This window comes from Ammodytes marinus, assembly GCF_949987685.1.
Source record: "Ammodytes marinus genome assembly, chromosome: 12".
Lineage (NCBI taxonomy): Eukaryota > Metazoa > Chordata > Actinopteri > Uranoscopiformes > Ammodytidae > Ammodytes > Ammodytes marinus.
In genome coordinates, this window is record NC_137216.1 from 20,572,935 (window position 1) to 20,584,288 (window position 11,354).

Here is an 11,354-nt window from a genome sequence, read left to right on the forward strand (position 1 = left end):
GCAGTCAGCAGATCGGAAGACTCTGAGGCCGTCTTTGATGATAAAGCTAATTAACATAGCATTAACATAGCTCTATATTGCTGACGAGGTCAGACAGGCTGAGACATGCTTTTCAGCTGATAAACATGAGGAGATGCACGTAAATATCTCCAAGGTAACAAAGTCAGGATGATATAGGGACATGGTTATTTGGTTTATTGGTGTCTGTAATGTGGCTTTCGTAGAAAACAATCTAAAAAGGAATACAGAAAAGACAGACCTCTACTTCTAATTCAGCACTCCACATTTGTTTTCATATGTTTTGTTTAATGTCAAATGGGAATGGATATAGAAGGTACTTGTGCTGCCAGCCGCTCTTCTATAGAGACATCAAGGAAATGGACAAAATTATGCAAATGTAGGATTCCTGGGAATATTGAAAAATTATGTCAATAACCCTTGTACCGTTTCCTTGGTAACGCCAGGCCTTGTCAGTGCTCTCTATGGTTCTCTCTTTGCCGTATGTCATGTTTACATTAACAACCCACGCCGCTCCCAAAAGCAAACACATTGCACTTCATACCGTCTGTACATATCTGCGAAGAGTGCTGTGGAAGGAAATTCCACATGCTATCCTGGCTTGCGTGTGTACACAGTGGGGGTTTGGTGATAATACCGATTGACTCTTGTGGATCTGAACCTTTTGGAAGTGGAATAAATCATTTATTCAATGAATTCAGAAGAGAGATATTGTATCCAGTAACAATTCAGTAGTATATGCAAATGCTCAGTGAGCAATACAGTCGGGAAAATGTCAGATGTTTCTTTGCTTCGTTTTGAAGGCCTCACCTTTATGTGGAGGTTGAGCTTCTTAGTTCATTCGTCTCTGCTGTCAAAGGTAAACTGAGAGATTAGATGAAACCCCAGACAATGTATTCACTTATAACATCTGAGGCCTGTTTCAGGTAGCTGGTTTTGAGGCAACCCAGAGTTTGTTCGCTCTGAGTTAGTGGAAACTCTGGGTTTTCCGTTTCAGGTAGCAGGTTCAGCGCAACTGAGAGTCAGTTACTGCGGCAACATACGCCATGGGTCTAGCCTGCTCGGAGATGGTTAGACCTACCCTGAGTTTGTTTTCACTTCACGCTGCAGCTCCGACTGAAGAAAGAGTGTCACTGTCACACGCGTGCCTGTACAGTTTGAAGCAAAATCACTCCATAGAAATCTCCATCGGGATGTTTTTATCATGTAGCCTACTGATGATTTTACGTTTGACCGATCATTTATCTGATCAGTAGCCTTGTTCTCAGCCCTCGGTCCGTTCATATAGGCGGCCACCTTACACATCGTGAACATGCTCTACATTCAGATTAATAAACCTATTTGTATTGTATGGTTTTTAACGTCTGTGCCACTGAACAGATTTATGTCAGGTGGATTCATGTAATGCTGCGGCTGCACGCGATCGTTACTGTTCACTTGTGCGATCCTAAAGTCACAGACGAGCCTCGTTAAATAGCCTAATATGAATATAAAATTATATAATAATTTAAACTGTTATCACTTGAGGAAAATGGATCTGGTAATAATTCAGGCTCTTAAATGGAAACTGTCACCTAGTGTGTCTGTTTACTGCACAGTAGGCTATAGCTTGCCAACATATTATACAGCGATAAAACACTGTCAGCAATGCTGTGCCGCGCCAGCTTAATACTTTACTGCTGATATGCGTAACTTTTTAAAATAGACTATGGCTTCTCATACGGAAGCGAAATGATTCTCTTGACAAAAAATGTTTGCTCTGTTTTTTTCTGAATTGCCGAGGAGATTAGTTCATGTTATGATTAGATCATGTTATGCAACAATATCCCCATTAATTCTTCTCCATACCATATGCTCATTCGTTAATATTTCTAACTCTAGTGGGAGGAGCAGTGTTTTTTTTTCTATTTTAAGAAGTGGAGAAGTGGGAGGATCAATCATTTGTTTCTCCTGTTTCCATGGTGAATCATGTTATCAGCGATCCATTGACAATGGCTTTTACGCACACGCTCCACCCAGAGTGAACACGCTCAGAGTTGATTGACCCAACGCTGATCCACTGTTCTGAAACTGAAAACCCGGAGTTGCTTGTCAACCCTGCGCTCTGAGTTGACAAGCAACAAGAAACAGGCCTCTGAAGGAGATACAGTGACAAATGTAGAGAGGGAAACGCCCTACCATGTTCTTTTGATTCTACATACCTAGACCGGTGTTCTGTGTAGCCAAGCTCCCCTCATGCCTACCCTCCCCCAAGTGTGAATGACAATCAGCAGTACATTGCACTGAAGCACTTTTTTTAATCAAGCATTAGTTAACTATCTAATAACCCATTCACCAACCAATTAAATCTCATAATTGCCCTACTTAAGAGGTGTAAGTAATTTAATTAACTGGCTGGCTCCTCTTTATGGGTGGAGGAAGAGTTGCTTAGCTGCGTCAATGACATGCTTGGTCCACTCTAATTTACCTTTGTGCCGCATGGCATCTGCATTCATTGTCTGTCCAGAAAATTAAGGTTTAGGACCTGACAAGCCAACAAACACACTCGTGTGCACACATACACACAAATCAGTATTGTTGTTTGTTGGTGAAAGTGGGAGATACTATATTGTATTTGTGTGAGGATATGTATACAGTACACATTTGCAATATGTTTCACAATATTTGCATATCATACCAAAGTAAAGACACTGAGGTCTATTCTGTATAAATATTACACACAAAGCTGCGGTAGCGTTAGCAAAGTGCTCACAAAAAAAAAGATGTTGTACATACAACAAGATTTATTTCTCTTTTGTGGCAGTTAACACAACACACTGGTAACTGTGATATATTCAAAGCTGTACAAGATGATAGTTAGGGCTCACAAAAACTTTGGCCACAAGAAAAAACAGCAGGGCTATGGCTACTGGCAATCCCCCACAGACACACACCAGGGAGCCTCTCATAGTAGAGGCGATAGCTTAGCTAGTGCATAAGTACCCACCAAACAGTAGCTCAATGCGCCATAAATGTATTTCTAGTGAAGGTCTAAGCTATACCAGACTCTAGCGGAGTAACAGAGAGTCAGACAGCAGCTTCTCATAATATTTTGCCTCTACGTACTGGCTCTTTGTCATGGTCCATGCTAAATGCGTGGTGTTCATCCTTCCTGTTTCCTAAAAGACCCAGTGTTGTACACTACATCCCTAATGCCAAGCCTCGTACTGTTCATAGCTCCCTCATTCCTCTGTTACAGTGTTATAATGTGAGATAGGGTTCTTGCCGAATTTAGGGTATAGTTACACTTAACAAGAAGTATACCTCACCTGTTAGACTCTGGCAGTACAACTGTCTAAACATAAATAAAACCCAACAGCAAATGGTTTCACCCATCTGTCCCAAACCGTAGAGAATTTATCCACAGTTGTCTGATGGGGGATTTCTGGAATATGACGCTAACATAATATGCATTCAGATCTGCATAATACTGCCATGTACAACCTGTCTTCTCTTGGTTGCCAGGTTTCCCTTCATTCCATCATCAATGTTCCAACTATTAAACTGTGTCTGTGCATCTGCAGTGTTTGTGATGTACAGACACAGGATTTCCTGGTGTGATATTGCTTCCTTAAATCTGCTGTCTAAAGTTTAGCTAATGTCAAAACAATTTATAATCAGATTTGCTGAATTGTTCTTTTCAGCCCATTTGACAAATGATTTTGTTGCTCATGCAAACCAAAATGTAAACAACACAAACACACTGTTCTTTAGATAAACAACTGAAGCCTCTATGACTACATTTCCTGCATTATTTACCACAGAAAACCCCCTGCAACAACGCTGCGTGGTTATAATGTCAAGTTAATAGAATTGAATGGACACCTGTCGGTCACTTTGAATTGATAAGCCTCTGTGGGCATATACAGTACTGCGTAAACAAATCCCATCCTGCCATAGGTTTGAAGGTGAATATGAAGAGAGATTGACAGACAGAGACGGTGGTGTTGAGGTGTTTTTCACTGAAGTGTGTACACAGTGCAAACAGAAGCCCGCTCTCACCCAAGAGAGCACCACTGTTCACATAGCAGCACCTTCAGTTGCACAACCAGTGTGGCAATAATAGGCCGGACTACCAGGTACTTTCAAAACATTGTGGCTTGTGTCTGGGCCCATAGCCACGTTCCTAAAAGCATTCAAATATTTGCTTTCTTTACATGCTGTACTTTCTGTGTATGTATAGCCACCTCTCAAATTGCATTATGTAAATGTGCTGCCAATTGTACATGTCTCTGAAAAAAGTGAGTGTTCCTTGGAAATCAGAATGGCAGTCTTAGCTTAGACCGAGAACATTTTCAAATATCAAAACAACTCAAGGCTGATATGTATGTCATCACATTAAAGGATCATTTTGCCAATTTGTTGGATGTATTTTCATTTGTTTCTTGTATGAGTCATTTGATATCAAAACTTCAGAAATACACTGGCACCTTTTGTTTCTTCACTCCATACTCAAACAGAAATGTGAAAACAACTATTTGTATGTTTTATGGGGAGTTGCTTGTAGATATTTTTTGGCAGACTGCTTTTAATGCTCACTTATGCTTATTTCCTCATAGCTCCTGCTCTGCATTAAACGAAAAGTACAGAACACTTTGGAAAACCAAATTGATCAGACCAGACCATAACTCTACCTACTGGACATGTGTTAATTTTGACTATATTCGGGCACTGTGTGACAATAGTAAAAAGGAGCCAGCGTGTATGGATGTGCTTTATTAAGTTGCAGGTATTTGAGCTTTCAGGTCCACCATAGAATGACACGACCAGGCCCGCCCCTCTTTATATTATGGCAATCCGTGACCCTCTAAAGTACTCTTGATAAGCTCCGTGAACACTGGATTTAACATTCAGCTGCTCAATGACATGGCCAACAAGGTTGTCACAAAATGGAGTGTCTGGATAAATTTTTTTCCATTTTGAAAATAATTAATCATAACAGTTTTTGTCTTCTTGTGGCTGACTATTCCCTATTCAACACTACATTAAGCTAAATGGAAACCTTGCACATCAGTTGGAGTATGTGTTTATTTGCTAGATGTGAAGGCCCTGTTTGTTATTACAGGAAATAATGTAACTATATGTACATTTAAAAGCCTAAAGGCTATTACTTATTTCTAGAAATAGATGAATAGAGCATTTTTATTAATTTTCTGGAAAATGCTCATTTATCTCTATTTGTATCTAAAAGCAAACCCCCTTAGCATTTACAAAAAGAGAATGTTGCATTTCCAACTTTTCTCTCAGCACAAATGGCTTACAAGAAACTAGTAGGTCACCTTGCTCTGCTAGAATAACATGTTGAGGAGCACTCAGACTCGTGTTTGCCACTGTGCCGGGGAGTTCGGCGTCCCCAGGTTGGGAACAGAACATTACGGATCTGAATGTGGCTTCAATTTGAGCTGCTTAGCACCCTGCGTTCCCCAGAGTAGCATGGAGAACACACCCCTCCCTCTGTTAACTGAGGTACATGGAGTAAAAAGCAGTAGCCACACACACACACACACACTCACACAAACACACACAGAAAGAGAAAGATTAAACATATAAGCGTTCCTCCCTCCAAATAGTTCATCAGTTATGGGAAAGTTTCTGCAGATAAGTGAAGAGATGTTTCTTTTATTTACTCTGACTGATTGCTTTTGACTATGAACTCAGTGCCAAGTTCGGTTAACGTGGCCCTTAATGCGTGCATTTTTTCTTCAAGAATTCTGTCAGTGATGCTGCCACTTTGTACATACACGTGGTTACCCAAATCACACACACAGACACACACACTCATGCACAAATACACACATCACTCCAATCGTACTACGATTCACGGTCATGTGCTTTCCATAGCCCAAGAGAGTGATAACGCACAGCCTTATCTGTTACCATGACAACACGCTGGATCCACTGTAGGCCCTCTGACGTCTGTTCCGAATCGGCAAAGTGCAGTGAATGGTATTCAGATTGGAACAGAACAGGCCGGCTGCTGTGGGGGAAAAAAACTATTAGATAGGAGGACCTTTGATCATTCAGGAGATTAAACGTTGAAGTGCAGAGGGATTCTGGGTGCACTTCATGTTCTGACGACCTTGGATTGGATTGTTTCCACTGAGCCAGACACCTTACTCTCTTTTGAAATAATGGCTGCTGATGTTGAGATGAGGAGCTGTATGAAATACAGAGTAAAGGTGCAGGACATTCATGGTATGCTGCCGAAGGCTGAGGAAGAATGCAAGGTTAATAGTGTTTTTTATCCAACTGTCAATGTTTAGACCCAAAACAGGGTGTCCTCTATTTGAGTTAGCCATAACAACCCAACCACCCCCACCCCACCGTCTGACGTCCTCTACAGACAGAAAGGTCAGCCGGAGAGCACCATAAAGAGGAGTAGAGCGTGGTCATTGAGTTCCTTTAAAGTTCAATCAGATTCAGCAGAGGCCCACCTCTCTCCCCTCTGTCTTTCTGTGTGTCGGTGGCTGTGTGTGTGGGAGAAGCAAAAGACAGTGAGATTTCAAGATTGTGTTTAATAAGCAACACTGACCCTGAGGCAGACTGACCCTGGGGTCAAAACAACAGGAAGGAAGTCACATGACCCATTCAAACACAGGGAGAGTAGGCGGAGAGGGTGGAGACAAACACACAGAGGGAGACAGAAATGGGAACGGGGTGAAGGGGTGGGATCTGTTCTTTTTCTCTTCTTTTCTTTCAGTGGCTCTGACGCAGGTGTCTGCAGGCTTGCTTGGCGCCTGTCCAGGTGTGGATAACAACATTAAGACCACTACAGGGAAATCAAGGAGCAGGGTGAAAGCATTACCCTTTTTTTGGTTTACTTCGCTCTTCGGGTTCTCTTGTTGCTGCCGTGAACTGGCAGTATCAGTTATTGAGACAAGTGGCATTATCAATAAAGATTAAGAAATGCTGCCTAGCAACATCAGCCGACAATAAACCAATGTGTATGTGTCCTGTGTGTGTGTGGTAAAGAAGATAAAGGAGATGGTTGAATGTTGGGACAGGCATTGGCTTGAACAGTGGAGAGGGGGTCAAATGGGTGGAGCTCACTTTTCTTTTTCTTTTTCTCTTTTCTACGAAAGATGTCCAGGTCAAGAGGCAGGATAAGCAGCGGTCATTAATGACACAAGTTATTGGTCCCTCAAGCACTACAGAGTGGTAGTGGGATATGGGTCACATAAATGCAGGTTGTAAGAACTGCTAGTTTATAGGTGGGTTGTTAAACTGTGGCCTTTTGATGACTCCTGTGTGGGACGTCTCTGTGAGATCACTACTTGTTGGACAATAGTCCCCCTATCTTAGTTAAGTGTGTATAAGAGCTGAGTTCAGCCAGTTAAAGGCTTTTGCACACCGGGCGCGACGCGAATAAACGCAACGTAAAAGCAAATGTTTTGAAATGTGAATTTTGTCGCGTCTCACTTTAAGAAGCGACGTCCCAGAAAAATCAAACTCAGTTCGAAAAAATTTAAAACGCAAATTCGCGATGCAAAATGACGGCGCTGGTGTGGAAGCTTGCATTGACTCTGTATAAGTTAATTAATTAACGGATTAATCGCACGAATAAAACGCACCCGGTGTGCAAAGGCCTTTACTCTCAAAAAAACATTAAATTCAATCATTGTTCCTAATGAAGACACCCCTCTCACACAAGTGTGTATTTTCATTGCTGATTTAATTTCCTGGGAAGCTGTAACACCATGCATGGCATGTGCATTTCCCACACAAAGTAAAAAAAATTGAATGGTCAGAGAGAACATCTGCACGTAAAGTGATTAAATGGTGATAGGATGTGATGGAGATAATATACTGTACTTCAAGAGGCAGATCCAAGTAATTAAACATTGTTGGTTTAGCTTATAAAGCGGTTTAAGTTTTTTTTACTGTTGTTCTGTTTTGTCTTTGGTTTTTTTCCGCCTAGTATACAAACACTTGTGCACATGCGGACACACATGCACCCCCTTCACACATGGGCTCAGCTGGCCCAGGCGACGTCCTGTGTCAAATACAGGAAGGAGATTATTAGCTTCCTGGGGATCTGATGGGACTGGCAGTGGGGGGAAGCAACAGACATGGAGGAGGACAGGATGAGGTCAGCGCTGCTATGGATTGGCTGGTCGGAAGCTCTCAGTATCGGTTACCGCGCGACCTCAAGACATTTAGAAATGAGAGTTTGGGGGTTTGTGACAAATGAAGTGGCCTGGGTGGATTACAAGACAAAAATAGGGATAAAGGATGGGAAATGTCAACACAGAGGCTTTTGCACTGAAATCTGTCACAGTCATGCTTGGAGAGTGATGGCTGGCTTAAAGGATGGGGAGTGAAAGTGATATTGTTCCAGGCAGGATGTGGAGGTCAAGAGCCTCTCTGACCAAGGATACACCACAGCCAAAGCACTCCATTAAATCTGGCACCTGCCACCACTGTACAAGAGACTGCGCCGAAATGTCCAGCACTCCTCTTATCGGCCGTCTGATGATAATTGTTGTGCATGCCACCAAATATATGCGTGCGTCTATCAGTTGTTTTGTGTGTGCCGTTGTCCACTGCCTGTATTTGTAGAGCAGATACCTGAGAGCGCAGGTTGCCAAAAACAAGGTCACAGTGTACCTGTGGATTTTGAAGTGACCCGGAGTGCACAAGAGAAATGAGACAAGCTGGACAAACTGCCAGGTGTCAACAAAGGGCAGAGGAGAGGAATGATCCCAATGAAAACACAAAATGTGCTGACAAGCTGGGCCACTGGAGATATGAGCTGATCAGAGTGTCTGCAATGCTTTTTTTCTGTTTGTGTGCCTCCACACATTGGTATTTGAGGTCGCATGGCTGGACGGTGGCTGTGTGGCGGGCGGAGGGGTAAGTTCATCGCACTAGTCCACAGAGAGAAGCAGGAAAGCACACATGCACACTGATTCATGTAAACACAAACACATCCCTTTCACTGTCTCTTGCTCTTATGCACAAACACATTTGCCCAATCCTGCTCCCATCGTAGCTTTGTTCCAGTGAGCAAGTGGGTTCAAAAACAAATGACGTGCTAGGCCTTTTATTATGTTGCGGACACTGTTTTTCCTGGGGCTGGAATGTGGACAGGAATGTGTTGTTGCACTGCTAGCGCTCAAAGGGAGAAAAACCTATCATGGTGTCATGCTCCAGGAAAAAAGAGAAGTGGACAGGAGGAGAGAGACACACAGAAATGCTAGAAGAGAGAAGAAAGTGGGGCAAAAAAAACACATAAAAAGGGAGTAAAGAGGCTCAGGCCAAAAGTACTTGCAGAAAAACAGCCCATTACTGTTCAGGGTGAACCGGGGAGGGGAGGGCTGGAGTTGTGATGGACTGCTTTTCATTGGCCTATAGTCCCTCTCTGTGTCTCCATCTCTGGTCTTCATTGGCCTATAGTCCCTCTCTGTGTCTCCATCTCTGGTTTTCATTACAGCTGTTATGATGCTCGCTGCTCAGGCCAGGCCAACACTTGCATAACAGCCTGCGCTGTTATTGGCCTGCTAGTCTAAAATGTAATGCTGCTGCTGCTACCAATCCGTACCTTCTTCAATGTACAGTTATAATGTATTTGTCTTTCAAAGGGGCCTGCTGTCACTGAGAGGGAAGATGTTGTCTTTGTTTAAATCTGGTGGTAATAGCACACTTTAAGGCAAATATGGTGTTCTTTATGAATATATTTATACATAACAAATGAAGGAAAAAAAGAGCATGACAGAGGAGGTCGTACCCTGCTCTCTTTTCTTTTTAAACCTTTCACACACTGGGCCAATATCTGTTTGATGTGAATCTCGGCTCATCATTTTAATAAACATAAAATACAGTATTTCTCTATTCCACTGTCGGAGAGGTTTGGAGGAAGGGGGTGTCAGATGATGTTCAACCATGATGTGAAAATGGTTGACTATTTATTTGTCGACCCTTTTGCACAAATACAGATTCTCTACTTGTATGCTGGCAGAGAAGGAACATGTGTGCAGGCAGTCTGCTGCTATGAAATTATGTTGTCCTTTTAAAGAAAATGACATACATACATTCATGACTCCTATGATGCCTCGAGTGGGGATTAATGGGCTTTGGATACACTGGGTCATCCATGTGTCACATATCCTTTTGTGGGTGAAATGGATTGTGTGGTACATACAGTATACTATACAAACACATGCATTTGTGTATCCATGAAAGAGCAAGACACAACAATTAGCAACAAAATAAAAAGTGGTTGCATGCGAAAATAGGCTCATCCCACACCAGTGGTGCCCAGGGACCTATTTGTCCCAGCAGGGAGCTACGGGTTGAGGGATGAGGTCTGGAGCCCCTCGGCCTGTCTGGAGCTCAGCCGAGCACAGAAACAGCCAAGATGGATGAGAGGGGGGCTACACCAGAAATGGTGGATCAAAGAGCGGTGTAAAAAACGACAGTGGAGGAGAAGATAGCTGGGCGGACGGGGAAAGAGAAGATGAGCTATGGGCAGACGCTCTTTCTTTTGATTCATCATTGAGTGACGCTCCATTCAATATGTTGACTGAGACCACCTGGGGGACTCCAGGGGAGGCTGTGTGTTTGTTTATTAGCACTCGGGGGGAGGGGGAGGGAGGTGTCACTGGGCTATAGATGGCTGTCAGCCTCGCAGCGCTCCACATTAGGGTGATTGAAGGAAACTGATGGCCCACTTCCAGACAGGGTCAATGTCTCTGCAGCGCTCAGTAAAAACCTGTGGTGTGATCTGAATGATTGAAAACAACTTTCATTACACGGATACAGGAGGTGCCTCACATGGAAGTTTCATTTTGTTATTGTTTTTTTCCCACTGAAATTAATAGTTGAGCAACAAAGTCAATCCACGTCTCTCTGTTTTATGAAAGTTTTTAACAACTTTGCCTTGAAAAAAAGAAGCCTTGTGATGGTTTGGACTGTGTGCTTCCTTAATTATCTATTTATCTTCCTTTCACCACCACCAGCCTCCATCATTCATATAATAATGTTGTAATTCCCAAATGAGACTCCCACTTCTCCTCCCACTCTTCACAAGCTCGGCCTTCTGTGCCCATCCACCTATCCTGTTTACCACCTGCTTGAGTATTTTTGCACAAGACCACCCCTCCCCCCCCCCCCCCCCCCCCCACACACACACACACACACACAAACACACACACAAATGAACTCATGCAGGGGTCAACGTACAGGCTGAATATGGCTTTTGTAACCAGAGGTGTTACGACTCAAAATGTAGATGTAAACAATGGTCTTATTGTCCCCACAGCACTCATTCACGCTCCATCTCTCTCTCTCTCTCTCTC